General features: G+C 37.8%; 1 long non-coding RNA gene across 1 annotated transcript in view; it reads left to right on the top strand.

The window, feature by feature from the left end:
* Positions 1-12,268, top strand: part of LOC138112630 (uncharacterized) — a 73,267-nt gene that overhangs the window by 45,864 nt on the left and 15,135 nt on the right. The window contains exon 2 of the long non-coding RNA XR_011151797.1: positions 3,764-3,860. This is a non-coding gene — a long non-coding RNA (uncharacterized lncRNA). The remainder of the gene's footprint in view (positions 1-3,763; positions 3,861-12,268) is intronic.

Here is a 12,268-nt window from a genome sequence, read left to right as displayed (position 1 = left end):
TGGATAAAGCACAGGATAGACCTTTTCACCATCACAGAAGTATAACCACCTCTGAGGTGGGAGACTCGATCCCAGACAATGGATGAGAAAACCTGTTCCCATCCCAGGGAATGCTGGCATATCATCTTTGTAATTTCAAACACCTCTTCTAGTCTTCATCCCATCTCATCTTGTGCTTCCCCACAACACAGGCAAAGGAAAATAGCTTTTCCTTTATGCCCTGGATAAGGGCTAATGTGTTTATTCTGTTATCAAAGGTCATGCACACAGTAATCTCTTCTCTCTCCTTGGCCTCTTGCAATGGACAGACTCAATATTTCTCTGCATAAAAAAGGCACAGCAAACATGATATTTTACATCAAAGGCACCATTGCCTGGTCCTGCATCAGAAATAACATGGTATTGTAGGAGCTTAGGTCCTTATTGATTAAAGCTCTTTCAGGACTGCAAGCAAACACTTGAAGAACATTTGTTACTTTCTATGGAACTGAAAAATGTTCCCATAAATATTTGTCCTTGATGGTTAGAAAGAAAATCTATATTGCCACAGGTCATATTATTCTGGGATGTATTTGCTTAGTGTTTCTAAAAGTAAAGTGTGACAAACACAGATGCTCTTGTACCCATACAAGCTGACTTTGAATTGGACTTTTTCCAAAGGTCAAAACCTCATTGCTGACCTAAACTTGCTAACAGCTGCAGGGGTAACAGCAATTATTACTTACCTCGTGCAAGCACATGTGGTATTGACCCAAAATTTGCATGTTTGGAGATCTGTTAAAAGCTTAAAAAAAGCTATTGTAATTGCTAAGAAGAAACATACTAAAATGGGAATGCTAACAAAACCTGCAAGCTACTGCAGAATAATCTAGGATATAGTACAATTATATTAGTATAAAATATAATCAAAAGAATTAATTATACCTAAAGAATGGAAACATGAAGTGAATGAACATGATTTAATCTTTTCTATTTGAAATATTTTCAGTTCCTAGGAGCGAGAGGGCTGGAAATGTTGGTTACCCTAAAATCTACATTTTTTCAATATTGCTTTCTCACAACTTTTCACACACTTTCAATATTATTATGTCCCAATATTTCACAGGTGAGAAATTGTTATCTACCATGATAAATGCTGCCTTTTGAATGTCAACTCTTATATTCCTAAACTGTTACCACAAGTAACACTCAGTGCTTGTGTGAACCACTAGTGATTTTCCCAGTAGTGAGCAGTGTATTACACTGGCACTTCAAAAACTGAAGATAATGTTCCCAATTCTGGCACTGAAGTATAAGACCTTATCATTTCCTTTCCCCTGTGCCCTCTATCTGTTTAGATTTGTGAGGTTTTATACCTCAAGGATTATGGCTTATTTCATACTTTAAAACACCTATGCAATGGGCCTTGATTTCCTCCAATTACTTCAGAGGATCTCACAGTTGAAATGCATGATAATGACTATAAAAACAAGAAATGTGACACTCAACAATATCCATTTTAATGCCTTGAGAAGAACATTTTTTTTTCTGGCTTTGCTGTCTGTGGCACAGCTTCACTCTTTCATTCCTGTTGTTTTGAAAGGAATATCAAAGTTGCACCTGAAATGTAAAAACAGGAGGTAAAAAAGGGTGTAAGAGAGGTGACAGAAAGGGCAAATTCATTAATGCTTTAGAAAGTACATCTGACTATCTAGGTGTCTGCATGATAAGTTTATGCCTTGTGATTTTCGTACCAATCTTTTCCTTCTCTTCAATTTACAAACTTTGATGTGCTGCTTTAGAAGGAAAAATGTGCAAATGATTTCATTATGGGATTTTTAATTTCCCTGGCAGCTGTGGTCCAGTCATACTGAGAGATTCAGATGAATTGCTGCCTCTTCCCTGCACAGGATCTCTTTGAGGTTATAGCTGTAGGAATATACCTTGCACAGTAGTTGTAGCCAAAGCATTTTCCTCCTTTTCCTGCTTGTTGATGAATCCTCAGCCTCATCCAGATTATTTTTTTCCCAGACAATTTTTGGACAGATTGGTTTCCTAATCTGGTTCCTATATCTCCAGACTGAGGGGTGACCAGGGTGACAAGGGGCAATACTGCCAATGCCTTTGACCAGCAAGCCTTGCTGCCAGTGGCAATCTGACAGAAAGGTCACAGGACTGCACCTCTTTCCTTCCTGCCTCATCACAAACTCTGTATGTTTTCCTTCTTCTGTATGCAGTGCAACACTGATCTGCCACATTACTGCAACTCTTACAATCATTCTTGTCATAATCAGACATACTATAAAATCATTAGATTAATTACAGTAACCTTGCAGTAATAAGACTTGCTGTGCAATTACCACTGGAATTACATAAAACAGTTGTGTGCCAGGTTTGCCTTCTGCTTCTTGTAGAAACACTGAGTGCACTTAGGCACCCTCCCCTGCCAGAGCTGGTCGTCCTCGTACAAGACCAGCAATGCAGACAGATGGAGATGGCAAATTCTATCCAGGACTCAGTTCTTTTACATTTAAACTGCTAGTATCATATTGTTACTTGTTAAAATCTTTATTTCTTGTATTTGAACTGAGGCTTGTTGAAAGACTTCTGCAAAATAGCTTGAAACTGGCCTGCCTCCTGCCTTAGCTATTCTTGTGACAAGAACATTTCCTGAAATTTTTTGCGTGATCCTCTTTAAAATGCAACATTATTCATAATCTTTGGTCCTAAACTTGAACAGTGGTACAGGTGAATGAACCATTTCTACAATGAGTAATCCAGAAACATGGGATGATAAAGAATTCCCTAGTTTGCAAGCTGACTGTGCAATAGATTTATCCTTCTTAGAGTCACAGAGTGTTTGCATGGCTGTGAATTACTGTTGGGAGTCAACACTGCAGTTATGCAGCTGTGCTGAGTGGTAGGGAAAGTAAGGGGTAAGGGGTTTTTTTAAAGATACTATGAAACTGGAGAACAACTATTGCAAAGACATTTTGTGGAAGAATTCAGTCACAAAGTAAGGAGCTTTCTGTAATAGTTGCACGGTTCATATGGAGGAAAGATTGTCGAAATTTTGAAAATGTATGATTTGCAGCTTGTATTTTGTTAGTTAACATTGCAACACTGTGTTGGATGGATGAGATCCTGAACTAATAGCTCTTTTTCACCTCTCTTTTGCAGTGTAATTTGTATTTAGCTCTTACTCAAGATATTAGTCTCCTGTACTCGTTTGGTATTATTAAGAAATTATTATTCTAAGCACAGAACTAACTTTTGCTGGCAGAAAGAGCATCTTCAAGGGTTGCTATAGCAAATAAACTGTTGAAATCCCCTTGGTAGCAGTGAGATGGAGCCCTGTTAACATGCACAGAGTATCCTCCTCAGTTCAGAAAATGATACATTATTTTTCTTGATTCTATTAATGCCCAGATTACTTATTTCACCTTTGTGACCTTTTTCCCTGATAAATTGCATTATGTGTGAATCCATTGGGAAAGTAGACAGCAGCATTTCAGGCAGGTAACATTGTATAGGTTCATAAGAAACAAGAGAAGCTCATCTGTGTAGCTGTGTCCATCACAGATTCTTCTTTCCATTTCCTGAAGTGGATGGCAATACCTCACTTTTTACTGTTCTGCATCTCTGACAGTGTTGGTTATCTGGAACTTTGGGGAAATTGTGGCCTGTGCCAGCTTAGACCCAGCACTGAGCTAGGTTTTGTCCAGTCTTTATGTATCCACATCTATCATTCTGTGGAGGCTAAAGTGTTTCTCTACTTTTCCAGTGCTGTCTCCTAGCAAAAAATTCCTGAAGTAGCAACAGCAAGCCAGAGCTGATGCAGCTGTGTTTGCAAGTAAGGGATGAGCCGGTGTTCCAGCAAGGCAAGTGCATTTCCTTGTCTCTGTGTTGTATGAAGAAGTGTTGTAGGGTCTGTATTGGGATTTTTGACTTGTAAATGAGCGCATTCTGGACCTCACTGAACTGGCAAGGCCCTAAATAATTAAAAGAAAAGAAATGAAAGTGCTCTCTGCCAAACAGTTGCAAAATAGGGACTTGACTGTACTACTGGAGATATGGAAATGAGTCCTTCATTCTAAAAACAAAAATAAAAAAGGGACTGTGCTTGCACAAAAATTTAACAGAACAATTTTTAGAGATTAAAAGCCAATGAGTGAAAAAAGTCTTATCAAAAATAAGTCAACTTTTTTCTCTGATAAAGTTTAGGTAGCTGAATTTTCTTAGGTCTACCTTTCTGTAATTCAGTAAAGTGTGTGAGACAGTGACACAAGGTTACTAAAACTGGAAAAGAGAGAAATTCATCATGGCTGCAAGAGAAATAACAATGGGTTCATCTGGAAAGGAAACTGCTGGACTGAAGGGTGATTACCATTGAATTCCTCAAGCACAGGTCTTGTTTGATTAATTAGTAAACTTTTCACAAAGTATAGAAGCACTTGGAATAAATTTATCTCACAAAACTGAAGAAGCTGTCAACACACAGATTGAAATACCCCACCAGAACAACTGGATGACAGCAATAATAAAAATCAGATGAAATTTAATGGAGCAAAGCACAGGGACAAGCACAGAGGGACTTATAAGCAGAACTTCTGCTACTGGATTAGGTGGCTCCAAGTGGAGATGACAGCTGGAGAGAAAATCTTGGTGCTTTCCTTGAGCACCATTTGATTGGGAGTCACCAATGTGTCTGAACAGATGCAAAGAGGACTGAGAGGATGAATAAGGCAAAGGGAGATTGTATTATGCTCTGACAAAATGAAGTCTGAGAAGGGATATGAGTATTCTCTGCTGGGGATAAACCCAAGGAAGTAATTTCTGCTGCCTTCTTTCTACAAGGTGCCAAAACATGGAACTGAGTTGTTCATTTTCTCTCTGTATGCTTGTCCATGGAAGAAAGGAGTTTATTACATCCAAGCTGATTCAGCACAGCTACAGCAGACTAAAGGTTATAGGGAATAACCTGTATTCTCCTCTTGATGACTGTTGAGCAAGAACCAGACAGGATATTTGCCTAAAGGGATTCCCTGGTTATTTATTAACAAAATTACCTTGTCTTTTGAATTGCCTGCTCTACCTTGGTTTTAAAGCACCACAATCAGGACAAAAAGGCTCTAAGTACTGGCTTGTAAGGATCTCAAGTGAGGGACACCTGGACAAAGAATAGGGTCTCAGTGGTGATCAAAATGAAAAGACTTCAGGAACCAGTTATGTTGCCAAAGGGTGATTCAGAGCTTTGCTGTCCTCAAATGCCTGGTAATGCTATTTCTTCATAAAATCCTTTCAAATATTTCACTTTAGATTATGTTTAAGGCACGCTTCAGTATTCCTTTCTACAGTAAGCACTAGATCTTTAGAAGTTTAGTGAATGTTTCACAGTTAATATGTTTTCTTGAGGGAGTCTTTAATCTTCACCTGTCAAGTTTTTATGCTCTCTCCAAATGTGCCCAAGTACATAAATCCTACAAAAAGTCCACTGATAAATGGCTGTTATGTGTCTTCATCTTCTCCTGTATTCCTTTCCAGTAAGTGCTCTACATCTGATCATTAGACCTATTTACTCTTCTTGGGTTCAGGTATTTCTTGTATTTTATCCCTGTGCTCCTTTATATTTCTCTAGCTGCCAGAAGAACAATTCTTTGGAAGTGCAATCTTTTCCCTATCAGCTCTTAGTTAGGGATTGGTCCATTTTTCTTTAAGGAAACAACTTTATAGGCTCAGCTTCTTTCACTTCTGCTTTTTAATTATGGGGTCTTAGATACCTGGACATAACTTTCCACCAAGGCTACGACTATTTTCTGCCCTCATACCAACATCTTCAGTTTCCTTTTCCTCATCTAAGCACTCTTTGCTGAGAGAACAACTAGTATGGGACTGCTCCACTGCTGAGCTGTCCTCTGTGCTCCTACCATGGGAACTACTTCCCACTGCCAAATTTATAAATATACTAGCTTGCAGATGTTTTCTGACCTTCACAACAGCTTCTCTTCCATGGATAATAATCATAAATATAAAAAAATAGTGAAACATAATTTGTGATTTTTTCTGCCATTTCTCCTTTTATTCCCAGCCATCTTAGTAATCTTCTGGAACTCATCAGAGCATCACTGAAGGTTATTTAAGAAAAGATATTTTAATTTGGGGTAAATTGATGCTCTTTTATCTGCATACAGTGCAATAGATGCTCTTTTTCCTGTATATGGCATTTATGAGGAGTGGCATTGTGGAGGAAAGTTCTTTAAAAAGTTCAGTGAGTTTGGACAGCTTCAGCAATAGCAGTGATTTTAGATATGGAAAAGGCACCTTATAAATGAGATACTAAAAAGCTCAATATCTTTGGGTTATTTGGAAGGAAAATAAGACATGAGTTTAACAATCTCTAAAACAACCTATATGGAGAGGAGACGTATGATAGAAAGGGGCAAAGGGGTAATAATTTAGTGGCTGGAATTTGAAGACACACTTCATCTAGAAATAAAGTGCAAATGGTTGCTGAGACAACTTATAAGTTGGTAAGGTTTTCATCACATTAGGGCCTTAAAGAAGGACAAGAGGTCCTTTTGAAAAGTCAGATCAGTCAGAAATAATGGGCTTCCCTTGAAAACATGTTTAAGTCAATTTATGGTGGTAATCCTTTCTATTACTGTTCTTCCTGCTCTGTTCTCTATGCCCTTTTTCTCTGCTCTTTTTTCTTTCTTGAAAATAGGAATATTTGGCCAAGGCTTTGTACATTAGACTTAATACTGGAAAGGGAATTTTGAACTGCTGTACTCGTCTCCACGTGTAGTAAGGCAAAACCATGAAATGGCTTTGTGATGTGTCCTCATTTTTGTGCTGCCTCATAAGGAACAACTTCCCCTCATGGTACAATATACAGCAATGACAGCACTATATTGTATCCTAACTACCCACTGGAGTTGTTGAACATGCTTAAGTAAGCAATTATGATCCTTAAAGCACCTATAAGAATTAGAATTTTTTTTCTATGAACTGATGAGTCTGAATTTACTGTAATAATAAATTCTTTAATTCAGGAAATATTGTTTTCCTATTTTTCTAGAAACAATAAGCACCTCCCAATTGTCCTTCAGTTCCAATCCAACAAAATCCATGTAAGTGTTTCCATAATAAGTTTTCAAAGGCACCAGAATTCTCCCAGGACTAAAAGTCTTACATTGAAATGTATTGCATATTCAAAATACCGATAATGAACAATATTTTTTTTTTAAATCTCTCCAAGAAACTCTGCAAGTAAGTAAGCATTAATGCCTTCCTCAAGGAGAATAAAATCTGTCACAATTTTTCCTACTTTAGGTGAGAGTGGGTCTTCTCAGTAATGATGAACTACATTGTGTATCACATAATAATGAGTATTAGCTGAGTGCAGCCATGTCAGAAATAGAGCCATGTCACTGAGGCAAGCCAGGAATTATAGCAAACTTTAAGGGAAGCAAGTCCAGAGAATTAGGAACATAGAGGACCTGAAACCATTCTCAAGCTACTTGCCATTTATAATACAGAACATTTAGCACACAGAAATGTAAAGATTGTCATAATATTGTATTACAAACCTAAATAAAAAATGTTTCAGAGTAGATTTTTAAATTACTTACTAGGGTCTTCATCAGTGCACCTGCAAAGATTTTTGCTTATGACTGCACTGGAAGTGATAACAATTGAAAGAACACTTAAATGATCTAGTTAACTGCCTCTTGGTTAGGTACTAGTCTTTAAAGAATAACTTTTAAAAATAGCACAAATAAATAAATAGTTTTTGTGGTGCTTGGTGCCTAACCAGTGTCAAACTGCGACAGCTAGTAATCTTAAACATGTCCTGAGGTAGACTGAAATTAGTGCTGCTGTTGTCTTCAATTTCTTTTTGCTAGAAAGAGAAGAAGTCGCTGTATTTTGGAAAAGTAGCCATCCCTTTATTTATAAGCAGTGGACAACAGGCAGCTGGTAACTGTTAAAACTTCTGCAGCAGCTGAACAGAGGGTTTATACATCTTTAGTATGCATTGTTTGACATCAGGTAATAGAAACTGTAACAAGTGAAAATTCATATTAATAAATCTCAATTGAGAATTATGATTCATGACACCCTTTGACTTTCGCTCTGGCAGCTGGAGAGCGTAACATCTTCAGCTCTAAGGCTGAAGGCAGCCAGTATGGTTCCGCAGAGCTGTGCCATTTAAATCACTATATCCATCTGTGGCTTCACTTCAGAACAGCTCGTGAGTCACAGTCACAAGACTTGTAAGTTCATTAAGTTTGCATGGCTGTGGTAATTGCTGTCCTGTAACGCTGTTTCAAGTTTTATCTATAACATGGAAATCATAATGATTTGATCCTCTTTTTCCTTATTTTTTTTTAAAGCTTTTCCTGAGTCAAGATCTTACATTGAATTATTACAGCTGTTAATACAAAGATCTTTCCTCCTCAGCTGGGGCTAAAGCTATGCAAATTATATTATAATTGATAACCATCTTTGTTACGTTTTATCGTAGCTTTTTAATTATAGTCAAAAGGGAACTGATTTTGGTGAAGAAGGCAAAAAATCAATAGTTTAAGAGGAAAAGTCTTCACTGAGGTAAATATAGTCATTGGCTGTAGTGGATTTTGACTTTGCACATTTCATTTTTTCCACATTTTTTCTTAATCCAAATTAGCCTTCAGCACTTGAATCTCAATCATCAAATACCTCTGATTTGATTCAAATAGACTCAGATGTTCAGAGTATTTGAACAACATTGCTTTTACTTTTTTGTACTGAACAGCCAGTGGCTTGGAAGGCATTTCTTACCTTACTGTATAAATTGCTCCAGGGAAAGGCAAACACACGTTGGGTAGTGCTGTTTTACTGTACATGACACAGCAATATCCTACAGAAGCAGTGTCTGGGCTTTTCCACTGCTACATGGAAGATGTGGAAGAGCTTCAAGACACATCAGTTGTGTCAGGCATCAGCTTAAAAGGTTTTGTTCCAGTGGAATTGAGTAACTGATATTAGGAAAGGTGAAGTTGTGACATAATTTCTGTGCTCTCCTTTTCCTTCCCTCTTTAAGCAAAAAAAAAGATTCTGTACTGACTCTGCAAGCTTCTTACTGTGCATTTCTCATTCCATCTGCTCTGGTGCAAGACTCCTGTAAGTAAAGAATAAGCAAACCACAAGCACTACTTGTACTCTGTACTCAACTGCAAGGGTTCCTTGTTTTTCTACAAGATCTGATGATGGCTTTATTACTTCAACAAAAAAGACTGGGACCCAGGACCCCCCCACTCAGAAAGACTTGGAATGAGGACAGATCTGAAAACCCTGAATATTTACCTGAATTTTTGCCAAATGCTGTAGTTTGGGGATCTTCAGTGAAACCAAAAAAAGCTCAATGATGCTTCTAGCAACCTGTTGGTTTCTTCCCAATCCTCTGCAGGTGAAAAGAAGGTTTTCTTATTGGGTTCCCTCCCCATTTGCTATTTCAGTAATTATGCCACTCCCTAGACTAGGCCACAACTTTAAGGACTTAAGAATTTCGCTAACACCTCTCAGCAATGGACCTCACCAGAAAACTCTGCTGTAACTGAAAAATCCAATTGTGTGAAGGGTTATGAGTGTTGTTTTTCTCCTCAGAATTAATCCTGAATTCAGCTGGATATACATAAAGTTTTGAAAGATAAATATTTCATTTTAGATGCCTTAGAACTGGATAATATGTTTTATGCTTCTTAATATATTTTTTATAAGCACAGAGAAAAGGAGAAAAAAAGAGCGACAAAGCTGTGATTAATTTGAGGCTGTTTAGATTCATTCTCTTTTCTCTCCATCTAAACAAACATTTTGGTTAAATCAGTTCTTTCACCCAAAGTGTTGCTTTTAATTTTTGATTGAGCTGTGCTTCCCTCCAGAAAATAGTTAAAATGTTCCAAGTCAGTTCTTTGTTATTATGCTGTGGACTTTGACTTCAAATACGTAGTCTAGATCCTCACTTCTCATAACCTCAAACCTAAATCATGTCCCTGAGACTGTTAAATGCAGCCTTTTACCTGATATAAACTCTCAAGTGATGAGATCATATTTTCTTGATATATTTGCTGTTCAGAGTAATACAGAGAACACGAACGTGATGTACCTTGAATTACTACCTGCGTTATAACGTGGCCATTACTGTCATCCAGGTCCTATTTCTGTATTAAGTGGCTTCTGTTCTCAAATTCTTCATTCATCCCTGTTAGAAAAAAGTCTGTGGGCAGGAAATTTAACACAATCATTTACAACAAAATGTATATTAATAGTCAGGTGTACTAGGTCAGGTTGTTAACAGTCAAATTAGGATATATCACAAATAAACATAAGAGGTGATTTCATCTTGTGGCTGATTAATCCCTTTTCATCAATTTAAAAAAACTGAAGTTTTAGAAGTTTTGCAAAACCTTTCCTTAACCCATCTTTCCTTCTCTTCTTTTTATTATGCAAACTAATTTGTTTTGGAAGATATTTTTTTCTTAGTACCCTTTTTTTTTCTATATCTGAGTAAGATTACTCACTAAAACTTCAGCCTCTTGCTTTCTCCCCCATCCTCACAATACCGAGAAAATGGTATCACACAATGAGTTTCTAAAGAGAACATATTCATGACACAAGCTGTTAGGATGATTTCACAGGAATGAATAAGGGGAATAGATTTAAATGTAACTTTGTCCGATAGTTTGGGAAGACAAAAATGCAGATATGCCTGTGTCTTGGTGCAGGACTATCATCCTGAAGCATTCAGCTGAATGCTAAGTGGCAAAGGAGAATTATTTTTAATGTCTGTCTGAGGCATTTGGGTTGTAATTATCTACCTGTATGGTTTTCCAGGGAGGAACAGGTCACTGCTAGCTATAGTGGGAAATATACATATATATTTGCTTTTTGAGATGGTATCCGCTTACATTAAATTCTTTTCTTTTACTGCTGCACGCAGCAATGAATGGGAGTGAATATTGCTGACTGATTACAAGTCTAGTGATGCACTGTCCTCCTTAACCAGCAATTATTGTATTAAAATATACATCAGAAAAATTCCTTTCATACTCTAATCTTTGCCCTCTTTAAGCTCAGCTGTCAATAACAGACTGCATTCTGAATTACCAAACCTGAGAATGAAGTGCTTTGTCCTTTGGAGCAGAATGTACTGTGTCTGTGACATTTGCTTCCACAGAGCTTTAGATTGTCAGGAGTGGAAAGTTAAATGTGTGGGTCTGGAACTGCTGTTCATTCCCATCTCTTTGGTGCAATATAGACAGACACAGGAGAAGCAGTTTTTCTAAATCTAATGATTTCTTCTTTCATTCACCTGAAAAATAAAGCACAAACCAATAGAAAAAGATCCTGTCTAATTCCAAACCTATCCGAATCTGGGTTTTAGGGTTTTTTTGGTGAATTTGTTTTTGATAAGAAGCTAATTAATTCTTTTCCTGATCCCTGAACTTGTTGTAGGCATTGACTTGGAAGCTTGCTGGAGCCCTGGGTTCTGAGAATTTCAGCCTTTCAGTGCTGACAAGCAGTGATCCTCAGAAGCACACTATATTCAACCCGAAACCTTGGGAAAAGCTTCCTAAATTGTGTGATAACACTGAGGTTGTTTCTGTGTGAAGCTGATTTTAAGTAATGAAGAGTTAAATGCCAGCTAACCCTAGCTGTTGATGCCAGAAGCCACCCATGCCCTCCAGTTCATTAGGGGCTTTAGTTACTCATTTGATCTGGTGGCATGGGGTGACTGAAAAACCACAGGTCTGCTAATCTATGGAGCAATCACTGGACTATTCCTCCTGAGAGTTTAGGGGTGATGGGGGAAGAGTGAGCACAGTCCATGCCTTAGGCTGGCTAGGGTATTTTAATTCTGAGTAATGTTAATCACTGCATAAATTATGAAATAAATAATCATGGAAGCAATGCGTAAGAATATGAAGATTAGGACAGACTTAGAAGACACTGTGGAGATGAATAACAGTTACCAGGATTCGTGAAAAACAAGGCATGTCAGGCCAGTCTTACTGGGGTTCTAGGCTATGTGTTTTAACAGGAAAAAGCCAGCATCCCAAAAGGGATCCAATACACTGGGCACCAGCTCTGTTGTGAGAGGGAGTAAAATGGGGGTGAGACTTGCTGAGTGCAGACAAGTCTGAGACATGGAAGGGTGGAAGGCTGATATGTGGGGATAGAAAAAAAAAGGAGAAATACTATGGGGAGACCTGCAACAGGAGTGGGGAAGCTAGGAAATGGGAAGCCTGGA

This window comes from Aphelocoma coerulescens, chromosome 6 (assembly GCF_041296385.1).
Source record: "Aphelocoma coerulescens isolate FSJ_1873_10779 chromosome 6, UR_Acoe_1.0, whole genome shotgun sequence".
Taxonomy (NCBI): Eukaryota; Metazoa; Chordata; class Aves; order Passeriformes; family Corvidae; genus Aphelocoma; species Aphelocoma coerulescens.
Note: the sequence above shows the minus strand (reverse complement) of the source record. Positions and strands in the feature narration are given on the sequence as shown.